This window comes from Salmo salar, chromosome ssa10 (assembly GCF_905237065.1).
Source record: "Salmo salar chromosome ssa10, Ssal_v3.1, whole genome shotgun sequence".
NCBI classification, from domain to species: Eukaryota; Metazoa; Chordata; class Actinopteri; order Salmoniformes; family Salmonidae; genus Salmo; species Salmo salar.
The window spans coordinates 27179428-27193264 of record NC_059451.1 but is presented as its reverse complement, the minus strand read 5'-3'; positions in this window follow the sequence as shown (position 1 = coordinate 27193264).

Genomic DNA, 13837 nt, shown 5'->3' with positions numbered 1-13837 from the left:
ACAGTTTGGAACCAGGACAGGTGTTGTCATTAAACACTTGAGGTAAGGTGGGGTTATTCCAAATAGGGATGCCTGGTGATATTGGTTCTTTCCACCTCCTGAAATTATGTACATTTTCCCAAATAAGAATGGAATTTGAGAATCCATGGATTGACTTTTTTTCTTTAACACCTTGGACCTGAAGTAATGAATATATATATAAGAAGAATTTATATTTTAGATCATAAGGAATTACATTTATGGCTTCGATATTCCTCCATGCACCTGGATAGTCTGCTGTTCATTGTTTAAGTGAATGCAGTTGTGCAGTCCAGTAATACATCTTCATATTAGGTAGTCCAAGACCTCTAGCTTTATAGGGTAAGTGTAAAACAGTCCATTTGACACTTGAGGTCTTTCCATTCCAAATAAAGTTGGAAAGCAGGTCATTTATTTTATTTAAAAAGATGGAATTGAAACTGGCAGGGCTTGGAATAAATACATAAACCTTGGTAATATACTGAACAAAAATATAAACAATTTCATTTTTACTGAGTTACAGTTCATATGAGGAAATCAGTCAAATTAAATAAATTCATTAGGCCATTATCTATGGATTTCACATGACTGGGAATACAGATATGCATCTGTTGTTCACAGACACCTGGGCCTCACAATAAGCCTCAGGATCTCCTCACAGTATTTTTGTGCATTCAAATTGCCATTGATGAAATGCAATTGTGTTTGTTGTCCGTAGATTATGCCTGCCTATACCATAACCCCATCGCCACCATGGGACACTTTGTTTACAACGTTAACATCAGCAAACCACTCGCCCACACAACGCCATACACGTGGTCTTCAGTTGTGAGGCCGGTTGGATGTACTGCCAAATTCTCTAAAACGACATTGGAGGTGGCTTATAGTAGAGAAATGAACATTCAATTCTCTGGCAACTGCTCTGGTGGACATTCCTACAGTCAGCATGCCAATTGCATGCTCTCTCAAAATTTGAGACATCTGTGGCATTGTGTAATGTGACAAAACTGCACATTTTAGTGTGGCCTTTCCTTGTCCCCAGTACAAGGTGCACCTGTGTAATGATCATGCTGTTTAATCAGATTCTTGATATGCCACACCTGTCAAGTGAATGGATTATCTTGGCAAAGGAGAAATGCTCACGAACAGGGATGTTAACAATTTTGTGTACAAAATTTGAGAGAAATAAGCTTTTTGTGCGTATGGAACATTTCTGGGATCTTTTATTTCAGCTCATGAAGCATGGGACCAACACTTTACGTGTTTCGTTTATATTTTTGTTGAATGTTTTGTCATTTTGATTATGCTGACCCTACCTAACAAAGAAATAGGGAGAGATCTCAATCTCTGAACATCAGATTCAATCTAATCTATTAAAGGAAAATAATAGATTTGATATGCCTCCTCCAGATTGTATGGTATCAGGCAAAAGTATTTCATGTGTCTTTGGCCATTTCCACTTACATTTACTTTCTAAGCTTGAGAAGTCATCATTTTAAATGGCCGTTATTTAAGTTTTCTCCCAATTCACTTTGAATCCTGATACAGCACCATGTGTCCAACAATGATCATTTTCAATGACAAACAATTCCATGATATACCATAGGCCTACATCTTGACCCAATTTAAGTTCTCTTTTTTATTTGCTATAACACAGAAATTTGTGAAACTAGCTATCTATTTCTGTTAATTTAACCACTGCCCTTTTATACAATGTACAACGTTTAAAGTGCATACACTGATACTCTGTATCAAAGCATAGCCATACCTCAAACAGCAATTACGTAAACATGGTAGACTATAGTTTTATTATAGACATGGCTTAATTATATCTGAAAGCGTCATGAAACAGCCTTTCAGACTAAGGCCACAACAGTTATGCTACAATGGTTAAACTAAGCCCTGTTTTTATAGGCAGGCTATACTCCAGAGGTGATGCTGGACATGTGAACTGTCAACCACGTTGCATTCTGAAAGTCAGTGGCAGACAGTTGAGTATGTCCATAGCCAGTTGACAGTAAATAGCAACAGTTTTTTGGTTAATCTCCTATACCTCAATATGTGAATATTTTCCCTGAAAGCTTTTAGGGTGATGACTAGGAATACCTTACATACTTTACTAGTGTAAAGGGAAGATATCTCTCTGTTCAAGTTCAAGTATATGAGAGACCACTTTGTAATTTAGGCAGCTACATGACTCCATATCTGGGCCCATATTCAGTAGGTAACTGCATACCTTTGCCCTGCCACTTTTGAATCACTCCCTTCGATGGGATAGGATTTGATAGGTGTAAGCTCCTGGTTGGTAAGCCCTATGTCAGACACTCAACCTGAACTTCTAGCAAGCTTTGGTGGAGCTACTACCATATTGCTCAAACACATCCAGTCCTTTCAGATCAGCAAGGGGTACTCAACAAGGGCAGAGAAAATGGAGCAAGTTATTGCATTTTGATTAATCCCTGGATACAGCCTAGATGACTAACGATGTCTCTCCTGCTCTTAGCTGTGCAAGTGAGTGGAGTAAATCCAGGACTGGGCGGCAAACCTCAGATCTGAGAATGCATTTCAGTGTATATACATACACTGTGTCACTAGGATTTTACTACATTTTTGTTATTTAAAAAATAAAGTCACACTTAAGACGCTTTCTCTAAACAAACTTACACTTAGGGCTCTATTCGGTCAAATCCGATTTTGCCAACATCAGCATAGCAGTTTTTTTTTGTTTCGCGGTGTTGGAGGTAGAACTGCTTTAGAGCTGTCAAATCCACAAGCGACTCCTGGTATTACACTGAAAGCGGACATTGTCATTGGTCGCATGGTGTCGCATTAAGAGAAATCCCATGCAGCCTTGTTTACAAATTCGAACTCTGGAATGTGAGATGTAATCTACACCTTGATTAGGCTGATAGAAATCCTCATTATTTCGTTGAATGATTTTTCACTTTGAGCTTAATTATTTCTATATAGCCTACACTTTCTGAACTTCTAACACGAGTGGGGTGGGTGTGGCATCGTGACAATGATTGCAAGAGCAGCTGCTCACTGATTTGACAGCTCCAACTCAGTTCCACCTCAAACACCGACAAAACATCCTGTATGCGGGTGTCTGCTATCGCAGGTTGATCTGATTGAATCTAGGCCCTAGATTTGATCAGTGATGTATATACACCCTGGATTGCTGATGCTATGTATTGGCCATTGAGAGGCTTTGAAGCCACCGGTCGGCCATATTGGCACCCCCAGAAGAAGCAGTCCTCCATATGAATGAATGGAATTCTACAGCATTTAAATTAAATGTTTGAAGGACTAAATTACATGTAGGCCTATTTAAGTATTTGTTTATTGTTGTGGGGACAGTAACATTAGAACTTTCAAAACATTATACTATAAGGAAAATGGTTTATATATTTAAAAAATGTATATTTGTATGTTTAGCTCACATAATTCAACAATTAAAAGTATGGATTAAGGTTTCTGTAACAGAATAAATGTGGCAAAAACAAATGTAGACATTAATAAATGCATTTATTAAGCTTCTCCCCAAAAAATAACAGTGGTGAGGGAGTGCCAAGATTGAAGTGCAGTTGCTTTAAAAAAGCGCCCCCTGTTAGTCATCTAGTGTAGATATAAATGATTGGTTTTGATGCATTCTGTTTGAGTACTCTGTGACCACTCAAACTTTAGTAAAGCAGATTGTGATTTAGAGTTACACTAAGGGAAGATCTCAAATTCATTTCTCTGGCGTCCTCTCTCCTCGTCTCCTTCTGAAAACCCATTGGATGAGAAAGCCATAGGTCCCGCACCTCTTACTTTCTCCACCAATAGGTTTTGATACGGATGCGAGGAGAGAGGACGCGAATATTTGCAATTGAGATTCTCCCTAATGCTGTGTGTATATTTACGTTTTTGTTGTTGTAGGTCTCCACCATCATTTCCTATGACCGAAAACACTTTCGGGACATCAGAACAGCGATCACTAACCTCGATTTTGATTATCTATCCAGTTCCCTAGTTACTTTACCCCTGCCTATATATACATACTGTATCTAGCACATTGACTCGGTACTGGTGCCCGGTGTGTATAGTCGAGTTATAAAGAAAACGAAACAAGTGTATAGTCAAGTTATCGTTGTCACTACTCATTGTGTATTAATTCGTCGTAATTATTTTACTATATTTTTTCTCTGCGTTGTTGATAATGGCCTGTAAGTAGGCATTTCACTGCTAGTCTACACCTGTTGTTTACGAAGCATGTGACAAATAACATTTGATTTGATTATTTGGTATCGGCTTTGGCCTGTCATCTTCTATCTTCATCATCAAGTTTAACGCAGCCAAGGTACAAATCTTTTGCTGTCAGGATGCCAGAACTTGTCTGACAACGGCCTCTACTGTAAATTATTGTTATTACAACTTGGCAGCATCTTAGTGACAACACTGCTTGCTGGTGATCAACTTGATAGCCACTGTAATAGTACTCTGTTGCATCCCTACGTTTTCTTTCTCTTCCAGAAGGGCGTCAAGAGCGTTGCCATTTAGACCTGTTTGAGATGGATAGAATAATACAGATAGAACAATACAGATTTAACAATTGATAGAACAATGCAGATTCAACAAGTTATAGAACAATACAATTTTTTGTTTAAAGCGGTGTGACGGTGTAACATAAGTTGGAAGCCCCAAGGGCTTATATGAAAATTGCACCACAAAAAAAAAATCCAATACATAAGTGTAACCGATGTGAAATGGCTAGTTAGTTAGCGCTAATAGCGTTTCAATCAGTGACGTCACTCGCTCTGAGACTTGAAGTAGGGTTTCCCCTTGCGTTGCAAGGGCTGCGGCTTTTGTGGCGCGATGGGTAACGATGCTTCGTGGGTGTCAGTTGTTGATGTGTGCAAGGGTCCCTGGTTCGAGCTCCAACACAGAACCTACACTGTTACATAAGTACAAAAATAAAGGTTTTTTGAAACCGATAACAAAATCTACTATACTGAACAAAAATATAAACGCAACATGCAAAGTGTTGGTCCCATGTTTCATGAGCTGAAATAAAAAATCCCAGAAATGTTCCATATGTACGGAAAGCTTATTTCTCTCCAATTTTGTGTAGAAATTAGTTTGCATCCCTGTTAGTGAGAATTTCTCCTTTGCCAAGATAATCCATCCACCTGACAGGTGTGGCATATCAAGAAGCTGATTAAACAGCATGATTATACTTGAAACTGCAGATTACCTTGATTCTCCTCTCAGCCTTGAAGAAATTATTCAGTCTATCAAGTCAATGCAGGGCAACAATGTTCCAGGGCCTGATGGGTTTCCAACTGAGTTAGCCCCCTTTACTTTTATCTACGTATAATGAGTCACTTGAACGTGGCTCGCTGCCACCTACCCTAACACAGGCTTCAATAGTGCTTATCCTTAAGAAGGGGAAAGACCCCACTTCCTGTTCTTCATTTAGGCCCATAAGCCTCCTTAATGTGGACGTAAAGGTGCTGGCGAAGGTGATAGTGAGGCATCTGGAAGTAATCATAACCAGGATTCATATCACAGAAACAAACCGGCTTTATAATGGACAGATATTAATTTTTTTAATATTCGGATGCTGTTTAACATGATTTATTCTAAACCATTCTCCAACTCCCCTGAGGTGGTAATCTCCCTAGATGCAGAGAAAGCATTCGACAGAATTGAATGGGAGTACCTATTTGCTGTTCTTAAATAATTTGGATTTGGGGACAAATTTAGCTCATGGATCCATCTCTTGTATACATCTCCCCAGGCCAGTGTCTGTACCAATGACACATGTTTGATTATTTTGCCCTGGAATGTGGGACACGCCAAGGCTGCCCACTGTCCCCTTTATTATTTGCCGTCGCCATTGAGCCCCTTTCTGTAGCTTTACGGGCATCCTCCTCTTTCCAAATTGTAACACGGGAAGGCATTGCACATAGGTTATCATTATATGCAGATGATGTCTTACTCTATGTAAATAACCCTCTAACCTGTTTACCTTCTATCCTTTCTATTCTGGAGAACCATGGCTCCTTCTCCGGTTACAAGCTGAATCTCCAGAAAAGTGAATGCTTCCCAATCAATCCATCCAGTAGACAGACTCGCCTTTTCAGCCTAGCCGCTCTGGTTTCAAATATCTTGGAGTGAATGTAACTTGTTCATTACATGCTCTGAGTGGCACAGCAGTCTAAGGCACTGCATCTCAGTGCAAGAGGCGTCACTACAGTACCTTATTCGAATCCAGGCTGTATCACATCTGGCCGTGATTGGGAGTCCCATAGGGCAGCGCACAATTGGCCTAGTGTCGTCCGGGTTTGGCCGGGGTAGGCCGTCATTGTAAAAAATAATTTGACCTTAACTGGCTTGCCTAGTTAAATAAAGGTTAAATTAAACATTAAAAAAACTTTGTTCCCCTCCTTACGCAAATGAAATGGGGTAGCTTACCACTATCACTTATAGGAAGGATGTTTTTTTAGAAAGTCAATCAATCAGGCTGTTACCACATCTATTTGGGGAGGAAAGGTACCCAGAGTCAGTAGATCTTTACTTCAGAGATGCAAGTTTAGTGGAGGGCTTGCACTAGCCAACTTTTTATACTATTACTGTACTTTACTTTTTATATTATACTATTACAACTTTCAGAAATTGCCATTCTGGTTACTTGGTCCTGATACCCCATGGTGCCACCTAGAGGCACATTCTTGTATTTCTGCTTATCTTCCTGCTTTACTCTGCTCTTCTCTCCCAGGGTCCTCCTCTCGCTATACTGGCAATCCTGTAGTGCTTTCCACACTTAAGATTTGGTACCAGTTTCATTTTAAATTCTCCTCTGCATCTACTATGGGTCCTATTGATAATAATAACTTATTCCCCGCTTCCCTAATAGATAATACCTTTCCTTGTCCAGCAAGAGAAAGCATTAAGTCCTTCCAAGACTTATATGTAAATTATTTTTTTTTCGAGTTTTCCCAACCTGGTCTCTAAATACTCTTTGCCTCCATCTCACTTTTTCCGTTACCTTCAAATTAGGCATTGTGTCTCCTCCCAATTTTCTGGCTTCCCTGCTCCACCCACTTGCTAACCCTGGGATGGCATATTGATTCTATTACCTTGACAGAAAGCAATCATTTCTCAGATCTATCTCTATTATGTTATTGGACAAACACTCCACCAACAAAACTAAATCTGCTTGTCAATGGGAAATGGGTGTTGAATTTACACAGGAGTAGTGGGATGAGGCGATTGATAGAGTACGCTCCACTACATCTTGTGCTCGTCTTGGTCTCATACAATTTAAGGTTTTACATAGAGTGCATTTTTCCAAATCCAGATTGTCTGAAATATATCCAAATGTAAATGATCAGTATGATAGATGTTATGTCTCACCATGTGACCTTAGTCACATGTTCATTCTACCCTCTAAACTACAAAATGACTGGGATTCTATTTTAAAGATATTATCTGAGGTGCTTGAAATAAACCTGCAGCCATGGTTCTTGCTAGCTGTTTTTGGTATTGCAGAGACCTTGTTCTCCTTGGACCCAAACATGCTGATATTGTTGCTTTAATGTCCTTAGCAGCTCAACATATACTTTTTTTCCAGTGGAAGTCTGCTCATATCTGCTCTACTTTTCAATGGCTCAACGATGTAATGTTCTTCCCAAAGCTTGAGAAAATGAAGTATTCTCTTAGGGGCTCCAATGATATGTTTGTTAGAAAATGGCAACCATTTATGTCATACTTCAATGGCTTGCAGAGGCTCCCATCTGATAAGATATATTAAGGTTTCCCAGTAGTCATTACATAATAGGTACAATCTACAATCATCAATATAATGCTATCCAGTCCAAGCAAGTTTGTCTTAAGTTTTCTGATCATTTATTAACTTATTTTTATTTCCCTCTTTTTCTCTCCAATTTCGTGGTGTCCAATTGGTAGTTACAGTCTTGTCATCGCTGCAACTCCCGTACGGAGTTGGGAGAGGCGAAGGTTGAGAGCCGTGCATCCTCCGAAAAACAACCCAACCAAGCCGCACTGCTTCTTGACACAATGCTCACTTAACCCGGAAGCCAGCTGCACCAATGTGTCGTAGGAAACACCATACACCTGGCGACCGTGTATTGCATCCGGACCGCCACAGGAGTCACTAGTGCACAATGAGACAAGGACATCCCTGCCGTCCAAATCCTCCCCTAACTTGTGCGCTGTCCCATGGGTCTCTCGTTCGCGTCCGGCTGCGACAGACCCAGAATCTCTAGTGGCACAGCTAGCACTGCGATGCAGTGCCTTAGACCACTGCGCCACTTGGGAAGCCTTATTTCTGTTTTTGTTGCTCCACTTTTTGTATCTTGAATCGGTATTGACTTGTTTATGTGAGTGGATGTCTTGAGTGGAGGGAGGGAGGGTGGTTTGGATATGGTAAAATCTTTGTACTTACAGTGGCAAGAAAAATAATGTGAACCCTTTGGAATTACCTGGATTTCTGCATAAATCTGTCATAAAATGATCTGATCTTGATCTAAGTCACCACAATGAACAAACACAGTGTACTTAAACTAATACACAAATTATTGTATTTTCTTGTCTATATTGAAATCATAATGTAAACATTCACAGTGTAGGTTGGAAAAAGCATGTGAACCCCTAGGTTAATGACTTCTCCAAAAACTTGAATTCCAAAGTTTTTTAAGACATCTTGCAGGAGAATGTAAGGCTATCTGTCCGCCAATTGAAGCTCAACAGAAGTTGGGTGATGTAACAGGACAACGACCCAAAACACAGAAGTAAATCAACAACAGAATGGCTTTAACAGATGAAAATATGCCTTCTGGAGTGGCTCAGTCAGTCCTCACTTCAACCCGATTGAGATGCTGTGCCATGACCTCAAGAGAGCGGTTCACACCAGACATCCCAATAATATTGCTGAACTGAAACTGTTTTGTAAAGAGGAATTGTCCAAAATCTCTCCTAACCGTTGTGCAGGTCTGAACCGCAACTACAGAAAACTTTTGGTTGAGGTTATTGCTGCCAAAGGAGGGTCAACCAGTTATTAAATCCAAGGGTTCACTTACTTTTCCCACCCTGCACTGTGAATGTTTAGACGGTGTGTTCAATAAAGACATGAAAACATATAATTGTTTGTGTGTTATTAGTTTAAGCAGACTGTGTTTGTCTATTGTTGTGACTTACATGAAGATCAGATCAGATAACATTTTATGATCAATTTATGCAGAATTCCAGGTCAATTCCAAAGGGTGTACATTTTGTAAAACTTGAAAAAAAAAAAAAATAAATAAATATATATATAAAAAAAGGATGATCATTACACAGGTGCACCACGTGCTGAGGATAATAAAAGGCCACTAAAATGTCCAGTTTTGTCACATTACACAATGCCGCAGATGTCTCAAGTTTTGAGGGAGTGTGCAATTAGCATGCTGACTGCAGGAATGTCCACCAGAGCTGTTGCCAGAGAATTTAATGTTCATTTCTCCACCGTAAGCCACCTCCAAAGTCATTTTAGAGAATTTGGCAGTATGTCCAATCGGCCTCACAACCGCAGACCACGTGTAATCACACCAGCCCAGGACCTCTACATCCGGCTTCTTCAGCTTTGGCATCGTCTGAGACCAGCCACCCAGACAGCTGATGAAACTGAGGAGTATTTCTGTCTGTAATAAAGCCCTTTTTGGGGGAAAAACTAATTCTGATTGGCTGGGCCAGGCTCCCCTGTGGGTGGGCCTGGCTCCCAAATTGGTGGGCCCAGTCATGTGAAATCCATAGATTAGGGCCTAATAAATTTATTTCAATTGACTGATTTCCTTATATGAACTGTAACTCAGTAAAATCATTAAAATTGTTGCATGTTGCATTTATAATTATAAATGAATTGATCAGTAATCACGATTATTTTTTGTTGTTGATTAGCTTTAAAATTACATTTCCATTTTAGTCATTTAGCAGACACTCTTATCCAGAGCAACTTACAATTAGTGCATTCATCTTAAGGAAGCTAGGTGAGACAACCACATATCACAATCATAGTAACATTTGATCGGAAAGATCATGCATTTATTGTTGCAGATTTTGGATGATTTGTTTCTTATGCTTATTATTCTTATCTAATTTATTGATAAGTTTTGCTAAACGTACTGTCTTTCTTGATAAAAGCAACTTGAAGCACCTGCCAGCTTTGTGTGACGAGGAGGATCATTTGGAAACTACAATACCCATGAACACCTCATCCATGACTTGAGCTTCATGACTTGAGGAATTTACTGTTGCATGCAAGTCTGATTAAAGACACTAGATGGCAGCCTATCCATACGAATGCCACCTCTAGCCGAGATATGCAGCATGGATGTCTGTCATGTCAACAATAAAGTCAAACATGACCCTGCATGCCCCCTAATAGCTGCACTTCATATCACACAGTCAAGTAGCTTGCATCATGTGGAAATGTTCTAAATTTAAGACACACCATCCTATTGCTACAAGGATTATAGTGAACCCCACCAAAACAGTCCTAAGAATTGTAATGTTTCAGAAACGTTTTTGCTTTTAAGTTTTATATTTTTGTATAGGCCTACTACCTTTATTTTCATTGTGACTGATGGATGTGAATATACTGTATGTTTTCAGGACATGGTTGCAGAGGCATGGAAATACAGATAGTGGAATACCACCACAGTGTATTCCCTAAGAATAGTTCTAATGCCCACAGAGCTGCATGTGTCTCTACAAGATAATGCTTTAATCCATTTATTTATCTGACTCAGTTCTGTCTGCCCTCTTCTGTCGCCCCGACAACAGCAGTCTGCATTGGTGATTGTTTAGTTTAGCATGTTGGAGCGTATCGTAGTGTAGTGGTGAGGTTGGAGAGGGGCCAGGTGGGTGAATGGTTGAAGGGCTGTGGAGCAGCTGTAGCGTAGGAGTTGGGGAACAACAGAGTTAAGGGTTAATTAGAGTGGAAGTGTGTTGGCAAACAGAACCACAGTTTGCATTGAGAGAGAGAGAGCACCATCTTCTGGATGTAAGGTGGTAGAGCACTCATTGAGCTCAATTCATCCAATTCATTCCCATTACACATTGAGTATACCAAACATTAGGAACACCTTCCTAATATTGAGTTACACTCCCCTCCTTTTTGCTCTCAGAACAGCCTCAATTCATCGTGGCATGGACTCTACAAGTTGTCGAAAGTGTTCCACAGGGATGCTGGCACATGTTGACTCCAATGCTTCTCACAGTTTTGTCAAGTTGGCTCGATGTCCTTTGGGTGGTGGACCATTCTTGATACACACAGGAAACTGTTGAGTGTGCAAAATCCAGCAGCATTGCAGTTCTCGACACAAACCGGTGCGCCTGGCACCTACTACCGTACCCCAGTCAAAGGCACCAAAATATTTTGCATGGCACACATACACAATCCATGTCTCAATTGTTTCAAGGCTTAAAAGTCATTCTTAAACCTGTCTCCTCCCCTTCATCTACAATGATTGAAGTGGATTTAACAAGTGACTTAAATAAGGGATCGTAGCTTTCACCTGGTCAGTCTATGTCATGGAAAGAACAGTTGTCCTTAATGTTTTGTATAGTCAGTGTACAGTATATGCCCCACACCCATGACATGAAACCAGTGATCAATGGAATCTTTAGGATGTGATAACCAAATGATTAATTCTTAAATAACAGCAACATCCAGTCGTGTCAGTCAATGATAATTATAATTTTTTTAAGTCAAATTTGACATGACATTATTGCAGGATAACTATAAAGGGATTACCCATGTATTGATCTTCTAATCTACTCAGCATGTACAGACAATTACATAGTACTTAAGCCACTGTTAAAACTATTTTCCAAGAAATTATTAAAAAGGACTGCATGTACTTATGACAATGTAATTGCATGGGTTAAGCAAGTGATATAAAGTACATGTATTGTCATTAAAGTGTTTCCCAGAAAAGTTGCTGATGGCACCCTTTAAATTATATTCCAGAAGGGCTGTTCAGATGATCTCCTAGGACTAGGGTGCTAAAACGAGAAACAAAATTGAGGCACTATTTTGAGAAATGCTGTGCTTCTATCTGACTGTATGTTTTCCATGTTTTCCCTCAGTGTGCCGTAATGTAAAATTAGCCAGTAGAAGATAAATAGCCACAGGGCCTCCTAGTGTAGAGAAAATCCATTTAGGTTGTTACTCCTTACATAAAACTCATTTTCATTTTAAGAGCCCTATTTACTGTCTGCACTGAATTAAAAACAACAACAACAAAAGAAAACCATTGCTTTCTTTGTACTGAATATACCCAACTACACACAACTAGCTAACATACCAACTTTTAGGTGTTACAGTATATGTATTTGGGGGTATTGTGTTATGAGTTATGACCCTGGTGTGGTGGTGGGAATGATGGTTGACAGCCATCTGTATTTTTTTGTCCGGTTAAGGTAAGGTGTCTAAACTGGAGAGGGGTGGGGGAAGAGTGTCAGAGGTCGCTATTGGACATAGTTCATCTCTGCATGCATTGATAGCGGAGCACCTTGAGCTATATTGATTCAACAATCACATTTTAAACCATCAATTGAAAGGTCCTTTTGTTATTTGGGTCCTGGGACCCACTCCCCCTCCTTAGTCTCTTTGACCCTCACACACAGGGCTCTATTAAAAAAAAACTAACGCAATGGTAAATCTTAGTGTTGGTGGTAGCGGTGTATATGTGTCAGAAATATTTGTTATATTTTCACATCGGGAGTTATGGGCGCGGTGGAGCGAAAGGGCTGGGTTTTGAGGAATCGACAAGTTGTAGGTGTGTCAAGGATTGACCCCTCACTGGCCAATCAGAACGTACTCCATGGCTAAATATGTGGTTTCTTCAAGTTGTGCATTCATGGTATTTTATGTATTGTCCTCAACTCCAATTAGCATGTTAGTCCTTAATAGCCCCAAAAAAGAATGTCTCGCCTCCCGAGTGGCGCAGTGGTCTAAGGCACTGTGTTGCAGTGCTTGAGGCATCACTACAGACCGGTGTTCGATCCCAGGCCGTGTCACACCAGCTATGACCGGAAGTCCCATAGGGCGGTGCATAGTTGGCCCAGCGTTGTGCGGGTTAGGGGAGGGTTTGGCCGGGGGGGCTTTACTTAGCTCTTCGCGCTCTAGCGACTCCTTGTGGCGGACTGGGCACCTGCAAGCTGACTTTGTTCTTCAGTCAAACAGTGTTTCCTCCGACTCATTGGTGCAGCTGGCTTCTGGGTTATGCGGGTGGAAGTTAAGAAGAGCAGTTTGGCGGGTCATGTTTCGGAGGACGCATGACTTGACCTTCGCCTCCCCCCGAGCCTGTTGGGGAGTTGCAGAGATGAGACAAGATCGCAATTGGATATTACAAAATTGGGGAGAAAAGGGGCTACATTTTTTAAAAACAAACAAGAAGTCTCTAGTGTAGGCTAAACACACTGGGTTTTATGTACTGTTGTAATATGTGCTGATGTCACCAATTTCCGCATGGACATTGACTTCTTTATAGCCTAGTATGTTAAATAGCCTATAGAAACAAAATATGTGTAGGCTGTGCTACATTGTAAGAAGCCTAATCGCTTGGCTTCAATCAGTGCTTGACTTGGGACAGTTTAGTGTTCAAGTGTATTTGCCATCTGTGAATCGATGTGTGACAGTAGGCTGTTCGAGATTGCACAGATTGAAAATGCACCAGCCTGGATGCACATAATGCGCTGTTCCAAATTGTCAAATTAGGGTTTGTAAGGTCATGAAAAGTCATGGGAATTAGTTTCATAATTGTTCTTA